This window comes from Pan troglodytes, chromosome 15 (assembly GCF_028858775.2).
Source record: "Pan troglodytes isolate AG18354 chromosome 15, NHGRI_mPanTro3-v2.0_pri, whole genome shotgun sequence".
NCBI lineage: Eukaryota > Metazoa > Chordata > Mammalia > Primates > Hominidae > Pan > Pan troglodytes.
In genome coordinates this window covers 56,069,944-56,088,220 of record NC_072413.2, presented here as the reverse complement: position 1 = coordinate 56,088,220, position 18,277 = coordinate 56,069,944, and the positions used below count along the sequence as shown (strand labels likewise).

Here is an 18,277-nt window from a genome sequence, read left to right as displayed (position 1 = left end):
GATATGTCATTGAAAACTTGTAAGTTGGTCTGGGCCTTTGCTCTGGATGTAATTCTGGGAGTTGCACTCTATAGATTGGCATACAGGTTGTAGTTGACATGTAGCTGGGATTTCCTGTGTAATATGCTATAGGAAGGAGAGAAGATGATAAGGGATGGGCTTCCAGTGGACAGACAAGATTTCTTGAATTACTTTCTGGCCAAATTCAGCATGCATTGGGCAATGATTACTTTAAAAACATGTCACATGAAACTGGTAAAAACTTATAAGGGTATAAAAACATTATAATATCAAAATACTATAAAACAAACACAAAATAAGATTATCTCTGGTCTGTGAACAAGTGAATGAATATTTAGTCTGAAATGCTTCTGTTCTACATGAACAGGTTTGAAATGAATGAAATAAGATACAAAATACAAAGATAATTTATACCGAACAGGTTAAAAACAGACAAAAATCTACACGTAAAGTGACTCCTCGGGTTGTGCACAGCTTTATACTATGGAAGTATCATGTACAGTTAAACAGCTTTTCAGTATGGATGGGATGATATTCAGATGCTCTAGTACTTTACTGGAGAGAGGAGCGAGGGAGACAGGGTTGCCTTAGCACAGAATTAGGAACATCATATGGCATCTACCCTGGATTGTGATCAAAGAAATGAAGTCTCACCACTTATGAAGTGGACTTGCCATCTGTGAGTAATTATAAGTAATTAGAGGGTCTTAGAAAACTATAAGGAGGCTCTGAATCAAGGCTAAAATGATCATTTGGGCTGTGGTATTATCATGCTCCTCAATGCAAATTTACCACTGAATAGGAGTCAGGTTTTTAAGGAATCAACTTTACTGAGGTACGTATTATACACAAGAAATCGCACCCACTGAAAGCTTATGATTTGATGAGTTTTGAGAGTTGTATACACCCATGCAACCCCCATCACAATCATGCCACAGAGCATTTCCATCATCCCACCGCCAGTGATTCCTCCTGCCCCTTTGCAGTACATCCCTCCTTCAGTCCTCAACCCCAGATAACCACTGGCCTTTGGTCACTATAGATTAGTTTGTATTTTCTAGAATTTTGTACAAATGACATCATATGGTATATACCATTTTGTGTCTGGCTTAGATCACTTAGCATAAAGATTTTGAGATTCAACTATGTTGTATGTATCAGTAGTTTGTTCTTTGTTATATATAACATACACACATGTACACACATGCACACACTCACATACACATCCACACACATATATATAGCTGACTAGTATTCAATTGTATGGATATACCATGTTTTGCTCATCTAGTCACCTGTTGATGAACACCTGAGTTGTTCCCTGTTTTAGCTAATAGCAGTTAAATTTTAAGGCTTGTCAGGCTTGAGGCTTAGGACAAAAAGCTCTGTTGTCCTCCTGTTCTGACTCCTGATTTCAGTCCCCTTGCACAGCTAAAGTTCTTTTTCTTTTTTTTTTTTTTTTTGAGAAAGAGTCTCACTCTGTTGCTCAGGCTGGAGTGTAGTGGGGCGATCTCGACTCACTGCAAATTCTGCCTCCCGGGTTCAAACAATTCTCCTGCCTCAGCCTCCTGAGCAGCTGGGACTACAGGTACCCGCTACCATGCCCAGCTAATTTTTGTATTTTTAGTAGAGACAGGGTTTCGCCATATTGGCTAGGCTGGTCTCAAACTCCTGACCTTAGGTGATCTGCCCGCCGTGGCCTCCCAAAGTGCTGGGGTTACAGGCATGACCCACCGTGCCCAGCCACAGCTTAAGTTTCTTAAATTAGTGATACCAGTTTAGTAATTTTTTATTCTTTTAAAAATGACTTCTCCAGATCCTGAGTTTTAAAAATATATCAGACTTTTTCTTATTATTTACTATTTCTCTAGGTGTCTCTTACTTTTTGCTGTTGCTTCTTTTTCTAATAAATTCATTTTGTCAACATGTTTTCAGCATTGTGGGTTTCCTGGGAACCAAAGCAAGGAACAAATATTTCAAACTGTTCTTCTCACTGAGAAGATTGTGTTTGAGGAGTATCTGGGTCTAGAATTTTATTAGCCCACCAACCTTTTCTCGGAAGGACAGGAATATCTCCTAGTAATTCAAAACCAATAACAACTTCTGGATCAATATTAAATGGTTCAGTTTACTAAATACTCTGAGGTCAGGTAAAATAGTAGAAATTCTTTCCTTCTTTGTGATGGATTTTGTGATAATGGCTCCCCGAAGATGTCTATGTCCTAACATCTGGAACCTGTGAATAAATTACCCTACATGGAAAAAGAGACTTTACTGATTTGGTTAAATTAAGGATCTTTAGGCTGGGCACAGTGGCTCACACCTGTAATCCCAGTGCTTTAAGAGGCTGAGGCAGGAGGATTGTTTGAGGCCAGGAGTTTGAGGACAGCCTGGGGAACATAGCAAGACTCCATCTCTACAAAAACTGCAAAAAGTTAGCTGAGGGTGGTATGTGCCTGTAGTCCCAGCTACTCAGGAGGCTGAGGTGGGAGGATCACTTAGGCCAGGTGTATTATTAGTTTGTTGTCATGCTGCTATGAAGAGATACCCAAGACTGGGTAATTTATAAAGGAAAGAGGATTAATTGACTCACAGTTCTGCAGGGCTGGGGAGGCCTCAGGAAATTTACAATCATGGCAGAAGGGGAAGCAAACATGTCTTTCCTCACCTGGTAGCAGGGAGGAAAATTGCAGTGGGGTAAAAGCCCCCTATAAAATCATCAAATGTTGTGAGAACTCCCTCATTACTATGAGAACAGCATGGGGAAACTGCCCCCATAATCGAAGCACCTCCCACGAAGTCCGTCCCAGCACACATGGGGATTATGGGAACTACAATTCAAGATGAGATTTGGGTTGGGGCACACCCAAACCATATCACCAGGAGTTTAAGGCTGGAATAAGCCATGATTATGCCACTGTATTCCAGCCTGGGTGACAGAGTAAGACCCTGTCTAAAAAAAAAAAAACAAAAACTGAAGGATCTTTAAATTGGAATGGGTAGGTTATCCTGGATTATTGGGTGGGCTCATTATAATTACAAGGTTCTTATGAGAGGGAAGTAGGAGGTTCAGAGTTAGAGAAGAAGATGTGATGATGGGAGCAGAGGTTGGAGTGATGTAGCCATCAGCCAAGGAATGCTGTCAGCCTCTAGAAGCTGGAAAAGGCAAGGAAACTGATTCTCCTCCAAGGCCTCTGGAAGGAATGCAACCCTGCCAGTATCTTGGTTTTAGCTCAGTGAGACCCATTTCAGACTTTTGACCTCCAGAACTGCAAGGTAATACATTTGTGTTATCTGAAGTTTGTGGTAATTTGTTATAGCAGCCATAGGGAATGGATTCAGATTTCAATAGGTATTTAAGGAGCAGCAGCGTTTTGCAGCATTTTGAAAGCAGAGCCTCATGGCAGCTATGCTCAGAGCGTAAACATTGTAAAATTACGTATACTTTTTCCTGTAATGAATCAATAAAAATGCAAACACTGAGATCCTTTGAAAAGTAATCCTATTTAATATGATAACACTTTAATTGGCTGTCCGCTTCATTCCTATTTTTAAATGGGGTTGTTTTATTTATAGGTTATCACCTCCATTTTTACAATATGAATGGTATTCCGAAGCAAATGCTAAAACCCATATAAATTTTTAAAAATGAACAGATTGAGGTGGGTAGTGAACTAAAAATAATGCAAACTCTTGGAATAGATTATAGTCTCATTTCCTGTGAAGTGCCAAGAGCAGGAACATAGATGACTTTCTAAGGCAAAGCAGTAGATTCAGGCCTCAAATTCTCTGTACTTCTGTTTTCTGCACTGTTACATATGCATTGCCTCTGAAGCTTTGGAGGGAGAGAACTTAGTTTCTTCATCTTGCTGCAGGGAATTGTGACTGTGGAGTGAACTGTGTGTTGCTGGGATAGAGAGCATCAGGAGTGAAAGTTCCATGTTTTGATTGAGGTGTATTGACTGATGGGTCAAACGCTAGTAGCATATAGGAAGCTCTCTATTCACATATGCAGAATTAATTTCTGCTTTCATCTAACAGGTTCATTTTCAGATTTATTAACAAGAACCTGTACAGAGAGCAGACACTGTGACCCACACCACTTCTTATCCTGTTGCTATAATAAATCACACAATTATCATCTTTAAAGTGTAAAAATCAGTATGACCAAAGATGAATCAACATATCCATTTTAATGTTTATTTCCAATGTAATTAATACCTGGTGATTCCTTTCTTTATTCTTCCTTTATTTGTTAGAATGCCTTCAGTTATAGATTATAGAAATCCTAACTTAAATTGGTTTATAGAATGAAGAAATACATTTTTTTCCCCTCAAAACATGAAGTCCAGAAATAAAGCTCCTGGGTCTATTGATGCAGAACCCCAGTTGTCAGCAGTGACACAAGTTTTTTCCATTTTGCTCTACTATTATCCTTGGTGTGTTGACTTGGCCCTCAGGCTGGCTTCCTTTTAGTTGCAATGGCTGGAACAATTTCAAGTTTCACAGAAAAGACATTGTTCAGAGAAGGAAGGCAACTGTCTTTTCACTGTGCTTCTTTCTTTCCTTTTTTTTTTTTTTTTGTGAGATGGAGTCTTACTTTGTCGCCCAGGCTGGAGTGCAGTGGCGTGATCTTGGCTCACTACAACCTCCACCTCCTGGGTTCAAGTGATTCTCCCGCCTCAGCCTCCCCAGTAGCTGGGATTACAGGCACGCACCATGCCTGTAATTTTTGTGTTTTTAGTAGAGATGGGGTTTCGCCATGTTGCCCAGGCTGATCTCGAACTCCTGACCTCAAGTGATCTGCCTGCCTCGGTCTCCCAAAGTGCTGGGATTACAGGCGTGAGCTACTGTGCCTGGCCCACTGTGCTTCTTTCTTTTTTTTCTTTTCTTTTTTCTTTTTTTTTTTTTTGAGACAGGGTCTCACTCTGTCTCCCAGGGTGGAGTGCAGTGGTGTGATCTCAGCTCATTGCAACCTCCACCTCTCGGGTTCAAGCGATTCTCCTGCCTCAGCAGCCCGAGTAGCTGGGATTACAGGCACACACCACCACAGCCCAGCTAATTTTTGTATTTTTAGTAGATATGGGGTTTCACCATATTGACTAGGCTGGTCTTGCACTCCTGACCTCAAGTGATCCGTCTGCCTTGGCCTCCTAAACTGCTGAGATTACAGGGGTGAGCCACTGTGCCTGGCCACTGTACTTCTTTCTTAAGAGAGAGGCAGCCTTTCGAGAATCCCCCAGTAGACTATATCATGCCCCTGCTTGGCTGAGATTAGGTCACATGCCCATTTCTGAACAATTGTTGGCAAGGGGAATGTGATCACATGATGGGTGGAATGGATGGAGCCAGAGGGCAGTTACCACGTGTGTCATGCATGGTTTCTGTGTTGTTCTGTTTTCTTCTCTTGTCGGTGACACACATCTATGTCTCTTCTATCCTCTAAGAATCCCATGATCAATCTTGTTAAATTATTATCTTTATTTGGTTTGAGTTCATGAGTTCTGGATGAGAGCTTGAGCGTGGCATTGTTCCATCTCAAGAAGAGACCATTTTTGTCTACTTTAGAATTTGATTGATGTTCCAGGTGGATAAATCTATTGGTTTGCTAATTGAGAATTATTATAGCTGTCTTTATTTTTTCAAAAGTCTACATCTAACATTGGAATGGACACTTGATTGAGGAAGTGGTATATTTTTCTCTGGAAATCCTTAACAAACATGATGCTCAATTAATGGTCTAGGGATGTTTGTGTAAAACAGAGGAATGGAGGGGAGCACTCGTGTATCTATCTTTTAACCAGATATTCATTGAGCACCTACAAAGTGTGTGCTGTATGTTCTGAAAATAGTGAGAGGCTGACAGATAAAGAGATACATAGTCATGGGGCAGAGTGTGGTCTCATAAATGTGAGGTCAGTGGCTGAGCAATTCTATAGTGAGGGACTGAATCATCACTTATCACCAGGGCTCGCTTTGAGTGGGCAGCCATCTCATTTGAGGTGTGATTTCAGGGATGCACTGTCTGATCCTCTAATTTATATCAGCCTTGCTGTCCTCACACAGCGCCTGCTTTCCAATATTAGAGCCTTCCTTTGCATTGATACGTGTCTTCAGAAGGCCTTAGAAAAATGCAGAACTGCTATCTGGGTAGAACAACTCATTAAGACATTATCATTTATTATGCTCTGCAAGGGATTAATTTATCAGGTTCATTAGCTGCTAATTTGGCAAGATGAAAGGGAGAGGAACATAAGATGCGTGTGTTTTGAATTGGTAGGAGGGTATAATGCATTGCAGCCTAAGTGTGGGAAGTAGGCCTTCTGGAAACAGAGCACTTGACTGTGAGGAAGTGAGACCCTTAGCCCTAAAATATGTCAGCACTCTCTTCTCTTCCTCCTTTTTCTTATTATCCATTTAAAACACTTAACATGTAGCTAAGATTGACTACTTAATATAGTGCAACACAGATTGTGGCAGCAAGGAAAAGATGCTTTGCAAAAAATAGTGGGAAGTGTGAGATTTCAAACAGCTCCTCATTGCAACAAATGTCAGTGTATTTTGATGTATAACATGTTAAGCTATGGCCTAAAGGTTTGCTCGAAGCTGCCAAGACTAACATAATTAAGTATGTGTATGGAATGAGTGGAAGGAAAGAAACCTCAGCCCAATGTAACCAGCACAAAGAGAGATGGTAGATTGGCTAAAGCCCCCAGATGACTGCTCTCAATCTTGGCTGCCAGTGGAATCCATTCATTAGAACTCCTAGAGAGCTATAAAAATTATTGATACCTGGATGCTACCCCTATAAAACAACTGTCTTAAACCGAATCTACTGGTTGTGCCCCAGGGGTGAGGCAGCTTCTGTTTATGTAGGGAGATGGAAAAAGAGCATTTTCAGAAGTGTTGCTGTACATTGTGAATGGAATCCCCATGAGCAAAAATGTACATTACTTTTAATGATCTTTCATGTGTTGGATTAATGTGTCTTAAAAAAAACCCTCAGCTTTTTATAATCATATAGAGATCAAACAAAGTCAATATTCATGATTTAATTTTCCCGGAAAGCTCATGGTCACATTACAGACTCCTAAATCTGGACCATGGAGGTGTATACTCAGACACCTGTATCCAGGATGAGTGGGCATCTCCCAGTAGGAGCTTCTTCAAGTAGGTATCTGCCAGACGCCTGGGAGTCCTTCCATCCCCAAGATGGTACCCAGGGTTTCTGAATTAGAGAGTAATGCCATTCACTCTTTCTCTGGAAAGAATGGAATTATTTTTCCCAGACAAGAGAAGCAAAGACTTGGGTGCAGACCTCTTTTTTTTTTTTTTTTCACATTAGCTAAGACACCCTGGTGCTAGAGTTTAAAGCAGAGATAATGATCTCTGCCTTGTGAGGATGAACATGTAAAAGAAACTGAACATAAGAGAAATGAACACATAAGAGGAGAATGCCTTTTAAGTCTGATCATTTTTTTATTCATAGATCTTTCCATTTGAGTTGTTGGTTACTTGTGGATTTGTAGTAGTTGGGAATTTCTAGGGAAGAATATCTATATGCTTGTGGTAAAGGATTCAACAAACTCAGGATTTTAGTAGGTTTTAAATGCACGTATTGCCTGAGTTTTCCTCTTATGTATTTATATCCTGCTGTATCGTACCTATTTGTGCTAGAAACTCCAAATCCTCTTTTTAGCATGACATAGGTTATAAATAGGTTAAATACCCAAAAATGAATAGACTTCCGTCCTGCTGCTCATTCCCAACTGTGCTTGCAGATGTGCACTGCAAACTACAAACACAGAATTCATTAGAACCAAAAGTCAGAAAGAGAACTGGCCAAGCCTAAAGAAAAGCAGGTGCTAGCCTAAAAAGAATTTAATGTACTCTGTGTTTTTCTTTTATTTTTATGTTCACGAGACTTCTGATGAACAGTTCTAGATATTGGTTACAGTCAAATTCTTGTTTTCCTTTAACATGAGACACTTTAAGGTATTTGGAAAGAGGAAAGGATTGATGGCATAGATAATTTTGTGGGTTGTCCAAGTTTTTCTTAAAGACTGACATTTAATGATGTTTTCACAGCTATGTAGGAATTTCACACCAAAAATCTCAGGCAGACAGCACTGAAGCTTCAGGAATTCATTAATTCCAAGAGTCATAGACAGAACCCAGATGAACCCAGATGATGTTCACTTTGCCCAGGTCAGCTGTGGAACACTGCAAATTCCCTTCTCCTCCCTTTAAATTTTCTTTTGAGAAAATGAACGTGAAGCAGCTCTAAGTCTCAAATGCTAATGTAATGAAGGAAACCCATAAAATAGAGTTAGTTGAGTGTCGCTATAGTCCAGTGGCCACCATGAGAATTTAGTATGTCCAGAGCACTCAGCTAACCCCTCAGGTGAAAAGCCTCCCTGAGGATGTTCCTATGTTGAGGAAGAAAAATTAACCTTGGTTGTTAAAATAACAACCTTTGGACCAGCTGCATCTCCCGACTCAGGGTTCACAGAAGCAATACTATAAGTAGTAGGTTACGTAGGATCTCCTAAATGAACTGTCAAGCTGGCCTCAGGAAGCTGAAGATATTTTTGAAATTCAAAAGAATTGATGGTGCAAAGTGAAAATACAACAAACCAAAAGCGAAGAAGAAATTAAATGTTAAAACAAGGAATCAGAGATTTAAATCAGGAAATTAGAGGAGCCAACAGTTCAAGGTTCAGAAGCATTTCTTAAAATATCTTTATCTCTTTTATATACTCTCGGTATATTTAGGGATCTCTGTGTGCTGTCTGGTCTATCTTCCTGCCTGTTTCTTTTTGTTGCTCTGTCTGAGACCTCTATCACCAGAACATGTATCAAACATTCCCTACCGACTTTTTCTACCATTGTTTTTCTTTCTTGGAATAGTTGTCTCCCCTTTCCATGTGTCTACACCTGGATCTGGCCGAAGCCTTTCCTGGGAACCCTAACTCACGCTGAGCCCTTCCTTTTGAAATGCTTCCAGTCATTTGTCAGTATTATTTAATTTCTATTCACTGCACTATCTCATTTTGCTTATTTTTTTGGGGAACCTCAGAACATCTAGCACACAGCATGGAGTACTGTTGATTTTTAAAAGGGATTTTTCTTCCAGCTGATCGCCATTCTAGGCCTGAAATTTTCAAGCACAGTTGGGAGGAGAAAGGGGATGCTCTATTGCATCTCTCCTGGATAGTAATGTGGGGGGTGGGGCAAGGTTTTTAGATAACATAAGGTTAATTTGTGGAAAACATGGTAACTGATCAGGTACTGAGGGTTTTCTGTCATGTTTATAACTGACACTAAGCTTAGCTATCATATGGCAGGTAGAGCTTCACCTCATTGTTATTTTTGCTGGTTCTACTTACTCCAAAGTGTTTTTAATATCTACAGAGTCTTTAGTAATCCACTAACTGTAGCCTGCTTTCTGGTCATAAACTTTAGAGAGTATTTTGAGGCTAGTTTTTTCCAGAACATCACCTAACATTTTATTTTTTTTTTTGGAATGAACTTTGAGTTATTCTTCACTGTAGAAACGATCAGACCTTAGAAGTGTTGAGTCAATTACATTGATCAGCTTAGCCGCTGAATCGGAGGAAAATCAGATGGCACTCTCATGGAGTGGTTGAGCAATTTAAAAATTTACAAATAGTTAATTAGGTGGCTTTATAGACATAAAGCCTTTGACAGCTCCTACCAAAGAATGAAAACAACTATTGCATCACCTAGATGGAAGTGAGACATTTATAAACCTGATTCTCTCTGCCACTGGTTCATTGCTTCCCCAGTTCTGAGAATCAAGTCCTCTTTTTGTATCTCACTTCTGAATATAGAAAATTATTATTATGATGTAGCATTTTAAATGTTTTAGGTTCCTGGTTTGAAAATATTTTATCTTTTTGTTTCTTTAATGCCCTGTAGGAGCTGTTGGGTTAATGGTGCCAAAGTTTCACTAAAAATAAATTTGAACTTGTTGGTTAGGAAGAGCCTTCTGGAAACCTAAACCCAAATATCTTGGCTCCAAATTATCTATCTTGATTTTATTTCTTCTTACGATCTGTGTGAAATAATAGACTCAATGCTTCTTAGAAGCTGAAGCTCTTCTCTGTATTTTCATAATTAAATTATATTGAATTAGAGAATTGGAAAAAATCACATTTCTTTTATTACAAATGCATTTCTTATGGGAAAATTCAGCAATCACTTTTCCTTTGCAGAGCCAGAAAAGGAGACTTGGAACTAATCCAGAAAATAACCTCTTCATCCACTACAGTTAATAAAAACATTAATAAGACATATTACATCTGAGGAGAATGCTGTGAACTAATTTCTTTGTAATCAGAATGCACTCGTAGGCTCAGTTGGGGAATTATTGAAATATGAAAACACCTAGTAGGCTCTTCTGGGAATTAAACAAGAAGAAACACTAGGAAAACTGAGAAGTTTTTCAGAAAGGAAGAAATTAAGTATAAATTGTCCTCTTTGAAAAAATACAGAGGAAAGTGAACAAAGATGATGTTAAAGAGTTTCCAACTGTGTTAAAACAAAATGGAGAAAGTAGTCAAAATGGGTCCTTATCTCTTGATTTGTGGTTACATGGTGCTAATTAAGGTGAATTACTTAATTAAATGCTCTTGGTCCACTCTATTAAGAATCTGGAATATTTGGAGTCTCCCAAATTTTACTTGTTTTAGTTAATCTGGATCAGAGAAAGAATGCACTTAACTTTTGCAATTCAGAAACAGAGCAATTAAGTAATTTTTCCCTGTCTCCAACTGAGACCATAAAAAAGGATGCTAAAGCCTTAAAGCTAAGCTTAGTGATCAGGTGAAGTTGAAATCAACTTGTTTATTTCATTTCAGCATTTGGGAATTAATGGCCACAGGGTTCTGCTTTTCCAACTCAGAACCTTTCTGCTTGCACAGAATGATTTACAGAATCTGGCACAAAATATAGCTATATGGTCAACAACAGGTCCCAGTTCAATTCATGTGAAGAACTTTCCAAATAAACTTTACAAACAGATTAAAGACCCAGGGAAGGAATTTAAAATGAAGTGCTCACAACTTAGGGGATGTTGATTTACACCTTCCATCTCTCAGTTTTCCTGCAGGGCTGAAATCTTTCTGAAATAATGGGATTTGAATTTTCGAGCTGCTTCTCTTGAAAGAGGATAGTGACTGTTTGGAACAGGAAGGATTTGATGAATCCTTGGGGGTAAATACCTGAAGTCATATTGGCAACTTTCAACTGCCGAAGATTTGTGTGAAATCAGCCGTAGGCACTGGGTGAACTACCACCTGGGTTTGTTTATCACAAACCTGATAAAGTATTGCACATCCCACAGGACCAGAGCCTTGGGCTTCTGAGTCCTGCCATGGGGGAAATAGATCAATAGTAGAGGCCATGCACACAGAGTTAAGGTGAAGAGTGGTTTCCAACTAGACCTAACAGCTCAGGATCCAGCAATGGAAACCACAGAGAGATAGAAAGACAACTCATTTATTTACTCCAGTAGTAACAAGAAGGTGGGGCAAACCATGGAGAAAATTCTGATGCGAGAAGTTTGTTTCCAGTGGAACCTTGCAGCCTTTTCTTCTTCCTTCTTCCTGGTCATCATTCTCACTTTGCATTCTTTATCTGAGCACTGGCTACACCTCCCCAGGACTGTCCTGGGATCCCAAGAGGCTTCACTCTTCTCTTAATCCCCCTCACTATATCAAAACACTCTTACTTTAAAACCTTGGTCTAGTGACTTTATGATGGACCACCAATAATTCATATTTGTTAAAAGATAATTTTTAAAATAAGATATAATCATGATTCTCCTATAGATTTAAAGTGAACATGTCAGAGATTTTATTTAACTCGTTATTAATGAAGAAGCCAGGCAAATACCATAACTGGCTCAAATGAGACATGAAAGAACCACAAATCTATGTGGAGTCAAAAATTGTTGAAGTGAATTTACAGATGGATGCAAGACTGACTTTTTCCAATCAGCAAGGGTTGTCCCTTTTCTGGATATTTAATTTGCTTGTTTAGAGAATTATTTGTTTCGCTATTTGTTATCTGTAATTTAAAGAGTTGTAAAATAGTTCAAAGGCAGTGAAAGGTACACAGTCCTAATGGAGTCAGATAATTCTTAGGGGTGCCAGCACTCCATTGAAAGGAGTTTGTTTGTTTGTTTGCCTTTGAGATGGAGTCTTGCTCTGTCGCCCAGGCTGGAGTGCAGTTGTGCAATCTCAGCTCACTGCAACCTCTGCCTCCCGGGTTCAAGCAATTCTCCTGCCTCAGCCTCCTGAGTAGCTGGGACTACAGGCACATGCCACCACGTCTGGCTAATATTTTTAATTTTTAAAGTAAAGATGGGGTTTCGCCATGTTGGCCAAGCTGGTCTCAAACTCCTGGCCTCAAGTGATCTACCTGCCTTGGCCTCCCAAAGTGCTGGGATTACAGGCATGAGCTACCATGCCTGGCTGATACTTAATATCTTTCCATTATTCCAAAGTTTAAATTTTGGAAGCATTTTTATAGTGAAAGAATAGCTTGCTAATGAAAAAAGTTGACTTATGGACTTTGGATAGGTGGGAACATATCTGTCTGCAAATGCCAGTTGCTATAACAAACAACTCTAAAGTCTCAGTGGATTAATATATTGGTTCCTTGCCCTCTTCATAATCCACTGTCACTCAGTTATTCTTTCACCCATATCTCCATCATCTTCTTGGACCTATGCAACTTCACTGGACCCTCTGCAGCTAGCCAGGAGGCAGGAAAGAGAGAGAACTTAGGGAAGGCTACCTGGGACTCCTCAGCCTAGAATGGCTTTATTTTCCTTCCATTTCAAATTATGTTAGTGAGAACTAGTCACATGACCCCACCTGGATGGAGGAGGGGCAGGGGGTGATGGCAGTACATATCATTTACCTGAAGCAGCCTGGCTTGGTGAACACTTAGCATTTTCAGGGGTGGACTTTCTCAAGGAAGGCAAGCCACAGAAAACTGGGAAAACTCCATTTGCTATTTTTAAATTTTTGCTAGATCATGAGTGATTGAGCAGAACAATGTCTGCTCTCCAGGAGCTGATGAGTCATGGGGAAGAAAAATGTGTAATGCGAGGCAGGATGTGAAATATGCTGTGGAAGAAAAATGCTCTGAAAGTACCAAGTGGAGCCTTGTAAAGCATTACAGACAACATGCAGGGTGGCAGTTGAGAGGCTAGAATTTGGAGTCAGGAAGTCCTGAACTGAAGCCTTCGCTTTACTGCCATTGACCCTGGATGAGTTTTTAACTTCTCTGAGCTTCAATTTCCTTAACTTGAAAAAGAGCATACTAATTATTCACTCATAGGATAGATCTATGTGTGCAAAGTGAAGCAAAAGCCCATTTATCCTTGGCCTTGAAGGTTAGGCAGATTTCAAAACGCAGAAAGGGGCAAAGGAGCATTGTAAGAGAGGAGCAGGTGAGCCGCTGGAGCCTTGGTTCCTTTACCCACTGCTTCCTCAAGGAGCTTTTATATATTGGGAGTTCCCAAGATGACTGTATTTGAGGAAGAGGAATCCACTATCAAAAATAAACTTGAAAACCCAGAGTGTTCTTGGGAGTATTGCTGATTCATTGCTTTTTCCAACATGACCCAGTGGTTGTCAGCATAATCTTTGACTGACTGTTAAGTTTAACCAGTTTAGTGTGAGGAGATTTACTGTTATTGCCTGTCTTAGAGATGACACAAATAATTGATGAGAGTTTTTCACTTTTCAGATATTACTTTTTCAAGTTATAGGTAAGCTGTGGTATCCTGCCTATATTTTAGCATCTAAGGTTTTTTTTTTTTCCCTTCCCAGGTTAATTATATATTTTAATTTTTGGAACATGTACGATCATTATGGGATGCTATTAAGAAAGAAAAAAATCCCAACATGACTACCTTAAAGGCATTTAGTTATAAAGGCCGTAGCATTAAGATATGAACTTGGCCAGGCGTGGTGGCTCATGCCTGTAATCCCAGCACTTTGGGAGACCGAGGCGGGTGGATCGTGAGGTCAGGAGATTGAGACCGTCCTGGCTAACTAACACGGTGAAACCCCATCTTCACTAAAAAATACAAAAAAATTAGCCAGGCGTGGTGGTGGGCGCCTGTGGTCCCAGCTACTTGGGAGGCTGAGGCAGGAGAATGGCGTGAACCTGGGAGGTGGAGCTTGCAGTGAGCTGAGATAGCACCACTGCCCTCCAGCCCAGGTGACAGAGCGAGACCCCATCTAAAGAAAAAAAAAAAGATATGAACTTAAAATTTGAGAGTGTTTTGTACTACTTAGTAACCTCATAGAAGTTTATATTTACAAGTTTATATTCAACTTCTCTGCACCATAATTGTTTTACTCATTTTGTACAAGCGAGCACAATCCTTTGGAGAAAGCAAGCACAGTGTTGACCATTAATGTGCACACAAATCCCCCTGGGGATCCTGATACAAGGTGGGTTCTGATTCAGTAGGTCTGGGTGGGGCCTGAGACGCTACGTTTGTACAAGGCTGCCAGGAGAGACTGATGCTGCTGGTTTGTGGATCATGCTTTGAGGGGCAAGGGGCCAGAGGATGCACTTTTTATCTGAGAAGTTGAGGAAACCTCACTTGGGAGAGTAAGAGAGACTATCTATTTATTTATTTATTTATTTATTTATTTATTTATAGACAGAGTCTTGCTCTGTGTCCCCGGCTGGAGTACAGTGGCACAATCTTGGCTCACTGCCACCTCTGCCTCCCAGGTTCAAGTGATTCTCCTGCCTCAGCCTCCCAAATAGCTGGGATTACAGGTGTGCACCACCACACCTGGCTAATTTTTCTGTTTTTAGTAGAAATGGGGTTTCACCATATTGCCCAGGCTGGTCTTAAACTCCTGGCCTCAAGTGATCTGCCCGCCTCGGCCTCCCAAAGTGCTAGGATTACAGGTGTGAGCCACTATGCCTGGCCTATTTATTTTTATAGAAACATATACATTTCTTTATTATTTTTTATTTTATTAATTATGAAAATCTTAAAAAAAATAAATTCAACCTCACTGTCACACAATATAGCCATGTAACAAACTGCACATGTGCACCTGAAACTTCAATGGAGCACAAATGATCCCATCACCCAGGTGGTGAGTATAGTACCCAATGGGTAGTTTTTCAGCCCTTGTCTCCCTCCCTCTCTCTCCCTTCTGGTAGTCCCCAGTGTCAGTTGTTTCCATCCAGAGGCTCTCTTTTAAAAAGGAGTTAGAATTTTATAATATCTACTTCTATTAGGGCTACATTTGTTTGGTCCTTCTCATCCCTCATTACAGACAGAATTCTTTAGACCCTTAGACTAGCTAGTTTTGACTGGGCACAGTGGCTCACGCCTGTAATCCCAGCAGTTTGGGAGGCTGAGGTGGGTGGATCACCTGAAGTTGGGAGTTTGAGACCAGCCTGACCAACATGGAGAAACCCCATCTCTACTAAAAATACAAAATTAGCCAGGTGTGGTGGCGCATGCCTGTAGTCCCAGCTACTTGGGAGGCTGAGGCAGGAGAATCACTTGAACCCAGGAAGTGGAGGTTGTGGTGAGCTGAGATTGAGCCATTGCACTCCAGCCTGGGCAACAAGAGCGAAACTCCATCTCAAAAAAAAATTATATATATATATATATATATATATTAATCTTAATGATAGTGACAAAGGCACCTCATCTCCTTGTCTTAGCATCATTGGCAGTCAAACCTGGCTGTTGCCTACTGCAGATGAGCAATGAGGGTGAACTATGTCACTCTTAACTGCTGTGTCAAATCTTACTGACAACTCTTTCACCATAATCCAGTTACTCAGATAGATCATTTCTATAGTTACTATTTTGTTTATAAGTAGTGTGGAATTTTAGAACTTTTCTGTGGCTGGTTAGAGTAGTGCCAAGGAAGCCAACCCCCAGCTCCCCTCAGGTAAGGATCAAGGTTCAATTCTAGAAAAGAGCCAGGTGTATGTGCTTTTCATCACAAGAGAGTCCTAGTCAGAGCAGGGTTGAAAAGGCACATCCAGTCTTGCTCACGGGAGGAAAATGTTCCAAGTACCTACTTATTCAGAAAGTTTTTGTTGAATACCTACTTTTACATAGAATTTTTGTGGGCACATAAATATATGGTAAATTTAGCAGTAGTAGCTCTCATTTCCTGGGATCTTTCTCTATACCTACTATGGTTTGAATGTGTCCCCCAAAATTTATGTGTTGGAAGCTTAATCCCCAATGCAACAGTGTTGAGAGGTGGAGCCTTTAAGAGGTAATTAAATCATGGGGGCAGAGCCCTGTTGAAGGGATTAATGCCTTTATCATGGGAGTGGGTTAGTTATCTGGGGGTGGGCTCCTGGTAAAAAGCGGGAGTTCAACCCCCTTTTCTTTTCAGTATTGTATGTGCTCTCTTTCCCTTCTGCCTTCTGCCATGGGATGATGCAGCATGAAGGCTCTTGCCAGATGCCAGTACCATGCTTGTGTACTTCCCAGCTTCCAGAACTGTGAGAAATAAGTTTCTTTTTTTCTTTATAAATTACCTGGTCTCAGATATTCTATTATAACAGCAGAAAACAGACTAAGACAATGCCCATACTGCTAAGCACTTGATATACTTTACATCATTTAGGTTTTATAAGTAGTTATCATTATTCCTCATTTACAGTTAAGGAAGCCTAAGGGTATGCCACAGGTCAAAAGGGTTTCCAAATTGCATGGTCTCAAAATAGCTGCAACATTCCCAAGCATCATATTCAGATGTGATGATGTGTGGCAGAAAAGAGGGATTATTACTTTTTATGAGCCTTTCGAAGAAAGACTTTCCCAGAAGCTGCTCACACATCTGCCTTCATCTCACATTGGCCATGGTTGTATCATATGCCTATGTTTCAACCAGTTTCTGGCAAGAAAATGGAACTACATTGATCCCATTGGCTTAGGCCAGGGGTCAGCAAAGTACAGCCCCTGAGACAAATCCAGCCTGATGCCTGTTTTTGTAAAGAAAGGTTTTTGGGAACACAGCGAAGCCTACTTGTTTACTTATTTCTATGGCTGCTTTCACCTCACAACATTGGAATTGAGTTAGTTGCAAGAGACCTTATGATCCATAAACCCAAAATATTTACTATCTCACTCTTTACAGAAAAAGTTTGCTGACATCTGGCTTAGGCCAGTCAAGATCTGTATCTGTACCATTGTTGGTACATGGTTGGTACATGGTACATGTACCATGTACATGGGCAGAAGTAGGGTTTTTTTCCCAACAGGGAAAGAGTGAGTGGCTGTTGGACAGGCAACCAGCAGTGACTGCTACAGAAGGGCTTCTTTATTCCAATGAAGCAGAGGTGCTATAACAGACTTTTGTGTGGGAAGGTGGCTGCACCTCAGAGACAGTACATGATTGTACAGGTTACAGCCAGAGGAATGCATTGGATGAGAGAGTAAAAATAGAAAGAAAAAGAAGTGATGACTCCTAGGTCTTGGCATGTGTGGGATATAAACATTCCTTTCAAATTCAGATTATTAAACTAGTGCAGGGCCCATGCAGTTCCCAGCAGCCACATGCAGCTGTGACAGGGAGCACCAGCAGCTGACCAGAGGAGCTCATAAGCTTTTGCCCTGCCCTGCTGGTAGTTTTAATTTCTGAAGATCAAGGAGACAAGAACTGCTAATCTAATCAAGGAAGAACTGGTAGTTGAAACGTGAGAGGTAATGTCTGTTTCATCTTAGAGTAGGAGAGAATGCTGGGCTTATTTAGTAATACCTCCGGACTTCAGCAAGGCAAATATCAGAAAGCTAAGGGAAAAGTATCATCTCTGTCCATTGAGTCTACATGGGTACACAGTACACAATTGGTAGTAGTTCCTGAAAATTTCTATTCTGATAGTACAGCTACAAATGAACCTGATGAGGAAGCAAAGGGTGGAATTTTAAGTAGCAATGTGGTTTTAAGAGGAATTTGGATTTCAGAAGAAAGAGACAGGATGTGTGGGAGCAGTGGAGTAAAAAAGATGTGGATTCCAATCTTGGTTATATCACTTGCTAGCTCTGTGAATTTGGGAACAGAGTTTAACCTCTCTGAGCTTCAGTTTTCCTATTTGTAATTTAGGAGAATAATATTTACCCATACAGAGTGTTCTTGCCAGCCAGTGCATCCACTCTTGCTCTCTCTCTCTCTCTTTTCTTTTTGAATAGAGTCTCAGTCTGTCACCCAGG

General features: G+C 40.4%; 1 protein-coding gene across 2 annotated transcripts in view; it reads left to right on the top strand.

The window, feature by feature from the left end:
* Positions 1–18,277, top strand: part of ARMH4 (armadillo like helical domain containing 4) — a 150,153-nt gene that overhangs the window by 56,218 nt on the left and 75,658 nt on the right. The window lies entirely within an intron of this gene.